Source organism: Pantherophis guttatus, chromosome 15, assembly GCF_059756535.1.
Source record: "Pantherophis guttatus breed Tessera chromosome 15, ASM5975653v1, whole genome shotgun sequence".
NCBI lineage: Eukaryota > Metazoa > Chordata > Lepidosauria > Squamata > Colubridae > Pantherophis > Pantherophis guttatus.
In genome coordinates this window covers 15,604,261-15,614,538 of record NC_142077.1, presented here as the reverse complement: position 1 = coordinate 15,614,538, position 10,278 = coordinate 15,604,261, and the positions used below count along the sequence as shown (strand labels likewise).

Here is a 10,278-nt window from a genome sequence, read left to right as displayed (position 1 = left end):
TTAACGGGCCTCAGCGCAACAGCCGCCCTGAAAGGCAGAGACAGGAAGGAAGGAAGGAAAAGGAAGTTAGGAAAGAAAGAAAGGAGGGAAGGAAGGAAGGAAGATGGAAGGAAGAAAGAAAGAAAAAGGAAGGAAGGAAGAAAAAGAAAACGAAGGAAGGAGTAAAGAAAGAAGAAGGAAGGAAGGAAAGGAGGAGAGAAAGAAAGAAAAAGGAAGGAAGGAAGGAAATAAGAAAGGAAGGAAAGGAAGGAAGGAGGAAAGAAAGAAAAAGAAAGGAAGGAAGGAAGGGATTTTCTGTCCTGTGGGGGGGGGAGAGGGGAGGTCGGCTGACCTTCTCAGCAGGAGCTGCCGGGGGAAGGACCGCCGTCCTGGGAGCGCTGGGTCGGACCAAGACCGGGGAAGGGATTAAGGGGGGGGGAGGGGAGGCGGTGCGCCCTTTCAGGGGGGAGGGGGAGAATTGAGAGGCCTCAGAGCTGCAGCGGATGAGAAGCTCCAGGTGATGCTGGTCCTCTCGGAAGCTCACCTGGACGCAGGTAACAAAAAAGGGGGGGACGTTGAGACCTTTACCCCCCCCCCGAGCACCTTCCCTCCCCAGCCCCCCCCTTCCAAGGGCTTCCCGCTCTGCGCCGTTGCTGCCGCTGCCCTTCGCTCGCCTTCCTCCGGGGTGAAGGGAGCTGCCGTTTCTCCCCACCCGGCAGCCCGACGGCTGCAACCTCGCAGGGAGAGGAATCCATCCCCGGAGCTCCCCCCAAGGCTGCTTCCCCGCCGCCTCGCCGGATGCCCCCCCCGCAGACCCCCGGAGCTCCCGCGTGGGCTCGCTCGCTCAGCCCCGGGGGAGGGAGGCCAGGGAGGCGGGAGCGGGGCTGTCGGAGGGGGCGCTGGGCGAGCGGGGGGGGGGCGGCAGGCGGAGGGGCGGCAGCAGAAAGCAGCTTCGTCTGTGGGAAGCCGTCAGTTGTGCCTGGAGGCCATAAGGGGAGTCAAAGGCCGCTGAGGGACTTCGTGCCAATCACCGGAGCTTTAATCCCACCTTCCAACAAAAGCCAAATGGGGGACTTGGAGCCAATCATGGGGGGACTTGGAGTCCCGCTCCTGTTTTAGGCATGAAAGCCAGCTGGCTCTGAGTTCTAATCCTCCCTTAGGCATGGAAACTCCCTGGAGGACTTTGGGCCAATCACCAGGAGGCTCCTGCGTTCCAGTCCCGCCTTAGTACTTTTTGATTGGGGGAGTGAAACTTGGAAATATTTCCTCATATGAATCTTCTCATATTAATGTTCTCATATTAAGTCATAATATGCTTTGCCCAACACTCAATGGGTGCTTCCCCACAACTGAGCCTTCCTCCATCACCCCAGACAGTGTTGGGCACTGAGACCTCCCTCCATCTGGGACTCCCCAGTTCTGATACCCCAGATATTCTGATACCAGAACTGGGGAGTCCTAGATGGGGAGATGGCCGAGTGTCCAGCACTGTCTGGGGTGATGGAGGAAAGTTCAGTTGTGGGGAAACACCCGTTGCGTGTTGGGCAAACTCTCTGCCTTCTGCCTGTGGGAGAACCAGAGGCCTCTCTGTGCTCATCGTGACACTTGGACTGACCTTCTGACCCATCAGAGCTTTTCTTATCCCCTGAAAATGGAATTTGCAAAGGATTCAATTGGCAATTAGGAGCCATTCTGAAAGATAAAAATTGGTCTCTAATCAATCAGCAGACTCTGTGGTTGGAGAGCAGAGCAGCTTCCTAGAAACCCAGCTCTTCCCATCCTTGCTCACCCCCTTCCGGGACCTGGATGTAGATGCAGCATTGAACCCTCCTGCCACAGTCTGTGATGCCTTTTAGACAGGATCCCCTCAACCTCCCCCTGGGGAGAGTCTCCGGGTCCCCTTTCTCTGGGCATCTTCTCCAGCCCTTCACAGACAAGAGAAGCTTGGAAGAGGAGCAGAGAAAAGGCTTTAGGTAGAAATTGTAGAGTGGACCATTAAAGGGCCTGAACACTGTTAGATATTTCTCTTTTATTTTTTGAATAAGGAAAGAAAAAATAGGGAGCCAGACAAAGTGAGCCCCAGTGAAATCCCAGATGGCTGTTGTGATCCACTCTTTCTCTAGAGTAGGTCTCATCAGGACATCAAGAAGGAGCCATTTAAGAGTTGCGCAGATCTGCCTCCCCAGCGGAGAGCAGGTGAAACCTTCACATCATTTCATGGCTTCTCTCAGAGATTGTCACACAACATGACTGGAGCTTCTTTCCCACAGCTTCCATCTTGCCATTCTTCCTCCTCAGGCTTTTCTCTCACACAGAAACACTTTTCGGCTCTGTCAAACCTGCTCAAATTATTTTTATAAGGCATCAGGTTCATTGGCTGTTCCTGAACATGAAATTCTTCTGAATGACCTTCCCAGAGTTCTCTTTATTGAGCTGAAAGGGAAGGGGATTAAAGAAACATAGACATATATTCTTCTTGGATTCCTGCATACTATCTAAGTAGAAAGAATTAATATTTTATTTCAAATAAAAGAAAATCTAATAATTCTTTCAATATCACATTTGTGTTATATCTCATGTTTTTACATTTGTTCTGCCCGTAAGATGTTCCTTTGTGTTGAGGTCTGGCCTCAGAAGGATAATGTAGCACTTGGGGATGAAGATGCAGCCCAGCAGACCAGCACTGGAGGCCAGGATGGAGAAGACCTGCACAGCCACCATGGATTTCCCTTTGGTGCTCAGGTAGGTGGGCACAAAAGTCACCCAGACACTGCAGAAGACCAGCATGCTGAAGGTGATCAGCTTGGCTTCGTTGAAGGCTCCAGGCAGATTCCTGGCCAGGAAAGCCACCGTGAAGCAGATGGCAGCCAGGAAGCCCATGTAGCTGAGGGTGATGTAGAACATGACAACGGCCCCTTCGTTGCATTGCAGGATGATCTCTCCAGGCTGGGAGTGGAGGTCAGAGTCAGGGAAGGGGGGAGAAACTCCCAGCCAGGTGGAGCAGATGAGAATTTGGACAGCAGAACAAGAGAGGATGATGGAGTTGGCCAAGCTCTTCCCCAACCATCTCTTCACTCGGTTTCCTGGTTTTGTGGCCAGGAAGGCCAGCACCACCGTGATGGTTTTGGCCAAGAGAGAAGAAACGGCAACTGAGAAGATGATGCTGAAGACCGTCTGTCGGAGAAGGCAGGTGGCTTTCCTTGGTTGACCAATGAAGAGAAGGGGAGATAAGAAGCAAAGTAGGAGGGAGACCAAGAGGATGTAGGAGAGGTCCCGGTTGTTGGCTTTGACAAGGGGAGTTTCTCGGTATTTCATGAAGATGATTAAAACAAGATCTGTGATTAAGAACAAGAATAGGGCAAAAGAGACCAGAATGATGCCCAGATGTTCCTCATAAGACAGAAAGGTTATGACTTTGGGGATACATTGGATTCTGGCTTCATTTGGATATTTATCATCTGGACATTTGGTGCATTTTTGTGTATCTGAGAAAGCCAAAAAGCAATATTTCTTTAATATACTGGTTTTTTTACATGTTAAGAAATATCTTCTTTGGATCACAGCATGGGCATTTTCCAAGAAGTATTTCTTAACGATTTCATTAAAAAGAGCATAAGAAGGGTATTATTTTTTTTATTGAAAAATGTAGCTAGGTTAATGAAGGTGAGGGAGGTTCTAGGATGTTAATTATTTCCTGTGTAATGTGTAGAATCTTCATAGGAATCTACATTTTTAGAGGTTAATAATCATATAATCGTTTTAGGCAAACTTCCTGAGTCCTACCCCATGGCAGTTAATATCCTGGATTTGGAGGATACCTACAGTATCTTGTAACATCTGGAAGCAACCTGGAATTAAGGAGAAACTTCTTATCAGTGAGAGCAATTAACCAGTGGAACAGCTGGCCTCCAGAAGTTGTGGATGTTTCAAGATTGGAGGTTTTTAAGAAGAGACTGGACAGTCACTTGTCTGAAATGGTATATGGTCTCCTGCTTGAACAGGGGGCTGGACTAGAAGACCTCCGAAGTTCCTTCTACTCTATTCTGATTGATTGGTTGATTGATTGATTGATTGATCTACATGACTGGCACTATTTGTGTAATGAGTTCCCACCATAATTATCCACAGCACCACGTTATGGACCAGTGACACCTTCTCAGTGATCCTCAAAGGAGGCCGATAAACAATGAATTTCAAAGTCTTTCAGAAGGTGGACCTGAAACAATTCATCAAGTTTCAAAGAACTCTGATGTTCCTAGAAAGGTAAACTTAGCAGCACATATCCAAACTAAAAAGCAGAAGAGATATTTGCTCTGCTGTTAGTAAAGCTTGCCCAGTCTGCCACCCCCTCCTCCCATCTCTTTCCCAGCCCCTCCTTCCAAGTCTTTTTGATTTACCTCCGTTTAGATAAGAAATTGTGCAGGTTAAAAATAAAAAACCCATGTGAGCTTCAATCTGTCTTTTAACTTCCACCTTCATGAAAAGGTTCTGCATGGATCCAGTTCCACAAAGCCTCCCATTTTCCTCAGTGTGACCCACCTTCCTGAGTGGAGAAGGTCCCCTCCGGACAAGGAAGGCAGTCATAGCAGCAAACTGGCTCTCCTTCTCGAGCCCTCTTGACAAATCCAGGATGACAACTTTCCACACATTTGGAGTGAGGCAGAGACTGAGCAGAAAAACAAGGAATGCCAAAGAAAATATGTTAGGATCTCCATCCATGGAAAATGGGGGGAGAAATAGACATTAGACAAGTAGATTCTGGTCTTCACTGAGGTAAATATGAAACCTCTGACTACTTCTAAACAGATGCAGGAGGTAAAACAACTGGCAGGTTCTTCATGTAGTTCCTCCCTTTTGAGTTTGCAATTTAACATTACAATAAAGTACTTTTTTATTTAATGTAGTCTAGAGGGATGGAATTGATTTTTTTTTAAGTATGATGATATAGTCTTATTAAAACTGATAACGTTTACTGTAAAAGATTCAGGAAATTTTATTCTATTAGGTTTTTTAATATGAAATTAAACTGTGATGAAGAAAGAAACCTCTGACCAGTAAGATCTTCAAAGATTTTCCTAAAACATGGCAAAGCCACTCCACTTAGGTCCCGTCTCTTGAAGAGCTTCCATGAGATGACACCACCTGGCATAGGAGGCCAACCACCCTGGAGACTCTAGGCTTTGCCCACTTGAAATGGGACCTCAAGCTTTGGAAAACAGAGAAAAGACACCAACATTTCTCCCACCTTATTGAGTAACTTTAGCTGTGAAAGAGCAACTTGGTTGATAGTAAGTCTCTGTCTTTTAAAATACGCCAGAGTCTCTCCCCTGGGATCCTCCTTGGGCAGAACCAAGAAGCCATGAATGCCCAGATCTGCTGTTATCTCTCCATTTTGGTCCAAGTACAGTTTCCTCTCAGAAATATTCCAAAATTCATTCTTCTTCAGAAAGGGATGAAACTAGAATGGGAACATCCAGGAATTTGAAAAACAGAGAATTTTGTTTTTTATCCCACATTGAATCTTTCTTCTACAATTGTCTAATCTCCAAATATGCTTAATTAGGATACAAATACTGTCATTATCTTCAGAAGTGAATGAAAAAGTTTGAGAAAGATTTGTCAATCATATACTGACAAAATATAGAGATAATTGACAAAATTTGTCAATTATAAGGAACATTCTAGAGCAGATGACAAATAAAATGATCAGAGAGAAAAGAAGTTGATTCATAAACTCTTTGAAAACAGGAGGTTGATTCCCAGAAAGCATGGGTTGATCAAGAAGAAAGTTGTCAGGCTAATCTTCTCCCTGGTCATCCTGATGGAAAACACCTCCAGATGTGCTAATTCTAATTAATTGTAATGCAACATTAACAAAATATTGAATATCTCAAAGGACAAATCTCCCACCAACTTTTTTCTCAGCTTGAAGAGTTAGCCAGGATCCTTTCTGAGTTTCTTTCTCTCCCTTTATGCAGCTGCAGGATTCTCCCCTCTTCTCTGATCCTTCCCTAGGCAGCCTCTCTTCCCCTCATCCCAAAAGTCATTCTCACACATCATTGCACTTCCTAAATAGATTATGGGAACTCTGGTGACATCACTGGATCTCAGGAAAGGACTCTGTAAGGTCCGGCCTCATCTCGTCATTCAGGAAAGTACAGACTCTTGAAACTTGGCCTTTCAAAAGGAAGCTTTTATTGGGAAGGAGTGGTGGAAGGACGGAATCAAAGGAGGCTCTGGGGGCCCTCAGGCAATACAGTTAGAATAAAGGAAAATAGAAACCCTCCCAACAGTCCAGTGGGGATTCAGCCAATCCGCAGGTGTGAAGATGTTATTGTACCTGCGGCTCTGAGAAAGTGATAAGGGAACTTTCCCAGGGTCATCTTCCAACACATGGCCCCCCCTCCCCTTACGCTCCCCAAAAGGTGAGAAAATGCCAGGCCGCTTAGGCACCAGGCTAAAGGTTATAAATCAATGGGCTGCAGGATACAAGAAACATGGGAGGAAAGGGGTAGAAGGTAAAGTATAAATGTAATCCGGGGTCCCCTCCTTCCCCCAAAGAAAGGCAGATTCACGCATCTGACAGACTCACAAACAATTGTGTGATGTGATTAGAAACCTGAGGGACGGATGGTATAACTAAATGGATAAAAACTGTCTTCAGAATGATACCCAAATACTTTAATTTTTAATCCTTTTTAATTTTTCCTATGAGACCTGAAGGTTATGAATATCAATTTACCATTAGTCATCAATTTTTTTTATGTTGTCATTATATGATAATTAATACGATCATAGAATAAGCTAATTTGATCTGATTTAAAGAATATCAAGCTTTTCAATTTATAAGCCTTATTTGAAACTTCATTTAAAAAGTTTGATAAAATAACAATGGTTATTTTATCAAATCAATTTAAAGACGATAATCAGAAGCAAGCAACAATTGTTGAATCGGATGGACTGGAACTGAATTTCCTGCTGGCATCCCTGAAGGAGGAGTCTGGTTTGAAGGCAGGCTGCTTGGAGATGGCTGGAGAGGCCATGGACCCTGAAGACTCAAAGTGGGCAGAACGGATGACTGAAGAAATGGATTCTTTCAAGAAGATTGAGGGAAATTGGGGAATGAATTTGTCATATTTAACTGGAAAACAAGTCTTAAGAGTCTTTGTGTCTCAATTTACAGGAGGTCCTGTGACTTTTGGGAATGGAAAGCAGTTGTTGGGAAAGATCCTAATTAAAATTTTAAGGAAATGCATTATTATTAAGAATCAAACAATGACGTTTAACCCTGGACAGATTCTGGATGGATCAGAGATAATAATTGTGGTGGTCTGGGGTAGATAAGAAGCTCCTGTAAATTTTCTGTGAGTTAATTATAATAGCAGATAATAGACCATTTTGAAGTTTTGAAATTTAACTTTATTGTTGGATTGCCTGTTAACTACGTTTTTTTTATATATAGCAGATAGATGACAAGTCAAGTTGTTGCAAATAGATGTGTAGTTTATAATCGTGGGCCTATTTTGCAAGGGGGAGAAACTATTATTGCTGTATTGTATTCAACTGGGGGGACAATATGCAAGTTTTTCTGTTTTTAATGCACAATTTTTGAAAAATGTTTTCTCTAGTTTTGTTTTGTCTTTGTAATAGTTTTATTTTCCTAAACTTGTATTTTACCTTTTTGAATAAAATAAAATTTAATAAGAGGAATATCAAGTTTCCAGAAACAATATTTATGATTAGGACACAGAGAAGGGTGTATGAGTAAAAAGCAATAGAAAAATATCTGAGTTTTAGCAACTAGGACTTGACTAACAACAGAGTCTCATATAAGAACATAAATGATGGACTGGAAGAAAGATGAGGGATATCAAACTTCATATGTATGTTTGTGAAAATGATCTCAAAATCATAGTTAACTGGAAACCGAATCTGAGTCAGCAGGGAGATGTTCATGGAAAGAAGGCAAATGCAGCCATAAGAATCTCAGGAAGTGAATATTGTGGTTTGGGGAGACCCCAACTCAAGGACCAGGTCCCCTTGCAGGCACCACGCTTGGAGGAGAATTTGTACAAAATCTACGTGTGAACTTCAGGGAAGGAGAAATAAGTCAAGGAAGAGATCAAAGGAGCTGCTCTTAGCCTTGAGGAAAGAGAACAAGGAGAAGAGCTGAAGATCAGGAGGAGTCTGGGAGCCCCTTTTCCAACTGACACAATCTCTCGGTTGGAGAAGGGAGGATGCAGCCCTCTTCCAATCACTGACACAGGTTACACACGAGCGTAAGATCTGCTCACTATTATTCCAGAGTGTCAGTCATGCAAATATGCATTCAGTTACAAGAGAGGAGATTTTAGCTGAATGAAAGAAAAAAATATGATAAAAGTTTGAGTTGTTTTAGAGCTGAGCCAGTGAAGCAGAGTTCAGTCTCCTCTTCATGGATTGTCTGAGTGCAAAGACGGAGCAATCATCAGTCAGAGAAGCTTTAACTGGGATTCCTGCAGAGAGGAGGGGTTGGGCTAGATGGTCTCAGGGTCTCCTCCAAATTTATAAAGGTTGTCATGCCACAACATGTATCTATTGTGCTGTTGTTGCTTTAGCCCCACCTAGTGGCCGGGGGCAGATAAGCCTAACTGTATGGTCTGAAGCCAGACTCCCTTTTCTCTCAGCCTTTGGAGGAGACGGAAGCAGCCGGTTTGACCGAGACACATGGTCATCCGGAGGCCTCCGTCCCTCACACGGAGCATCGCTGGAGAGGTTCCAGCTGCTTCTTTGTTGGCTGTTAGTTAATGCTGCCTATCTCCTATTTATATTTGATTCTCACTCTCTGCATTTCCTCAGTTTCTCCGTGCCCTTTTCTCCCAATGAAACACCCAGATCCACCCCAGGCTCCCTTTCACTGGAGGAGAAGAGGGGGGTTTAGCTGCCTCTTGAGCTGCACACAGACCCACCTGCAGTGGGGATGGAACAAAGGGGAAATTCCACCATGCTCATCACAAACCCACAAATACAGGAATTCATTTCAAAAAGAACACAGCATTTTCAAATGAGCAGAGTTTAATATCAAAATGCCATGGTATCTACTCTTTGGAACCATTATTCCCTGAGTAATTGAATTGGCCAGATCTGTTGAGTTGGTTCCCCTCCTTCTCCTCTGGATTCCTCTGTAGGAAGTTAGCACCCACCCCTTTCCTGGAAGAGTGAAATATTTTAGGAAATATGAAAAGGGCAGAATATTATATTTCCCTCGGATAAGCATGTTTTGAAGCAGCTCCCACCTTCCTGCCCCCACCCTTTGTCAATGGGCCATTAAGGCCTGGGCCAGTCTATTCTACATAACAAAGATCTGCCTCCTTCAGGCAGAGCCATAGTAGGAATTGCCAAAGATCCAACAAAGATAGGATTAGCCCTCTACACAATAGCAGCAGAAACTCACCACATGTGACCTGGGAAGCACATCTGACCATCAGCCAGCAAGGCCCCCGCCCCCTGGGAGTCTGACAACCAATCAGGATACTCTTTCTGGGCCCCAAGAAATGCAGAGCCAGAGAGAGCATAAAAACCCGAGGATCTACTGTATCTGCCCTTTTTCTGTTCAGGAGCTCAAGCCATGTGATCCTGTCCACCATTAAACCATCTTTCCAAGCAGTCTCCATGTCTCCAGTGTCTTTTTCCCCACTTGGAGCAGAACCTAGAAGGATGTTTCTTCCAACACCTCCTCCAAAGGATCTCAGATTAATGGATCCATATCGGGACCCCCATACCTGCCACGGCTGCAGCCTTGAAGACCCCAAACTCTTTTCTCCCTCCTTCCTTCTCCTCGATCTGGAGGAATAAGCGGCATTCAAGGCCTGGGCCAGAGTCTTCATGAAACTGTAATATTGATACTCATTTGGGGCCCTTTTCCTGTTCCTTTTCTTCTGGGTCTCCAGGGGGGCTTTCTGGGTGCATCTTCTGCGGCTTTTGACAGAAAAGACGTTCTTTGAAAGAGAACAGAGAAAATAATGATCTTGAAACTTTTCTTCCACAAAGAAATGGGGTTCAAAGGCAGAATCTTTTGGCCTTATTTTTGGCAGATATGCAAAGTTCAAAATACTATGGATGTATTTGAGAAGTCTGCGCTTCTTTAGTATATACCATAGAAAAGTTGTGAGGATCCAGACTTTCCCTTCAATGGGTCCTGGTAGACGCATAAATGTTAAATGAAAAGGAAGAATTCTCTCCCAAATGGACACATATTCTATGAAGTGAACAAAGACGTTGACTTGTCTCCACTTAGAGAGGGAATCCCTGAGGGATGCT

At 44.6% G+C, this 10,278-nt stretch overlaps 1 long non-coding RNA gene across 3 annotated transcripts; it reads left to right on the top strand.

Moving 5' to 3' along the window:
- Positions 1 to 465: 465 nt before the first annotated feature.
- LOC148111982 (uncharacterized) lies at positions 466 to 7,689 on the top strand. Of its 3 annotated transcripts, XR_015730091.1 has the most exons (3): positions 466 to 533; positions 2,584 to 2,721; positions 3,743 to 7,689. It is a non-coding gene; the product is annotated as an uncharacterized LOC148111982 (long non-coding RNA). The 3 variants fall into 3 exon arrangements; XR_015730090.1 differs by lacking the exon at positions 466 to 533 and having other exon boundaries at positions 1,509 to 2,721; XR_015730089.1 differs by lacking the exons at positions 466 to 533; positions 2,584 to 2,721 and adding an exon at positions 2,743 to 3,165.
- The last annotated feature ends 2,589 nt before the right edge of the window (positions 7,690 to 10,278 follow it).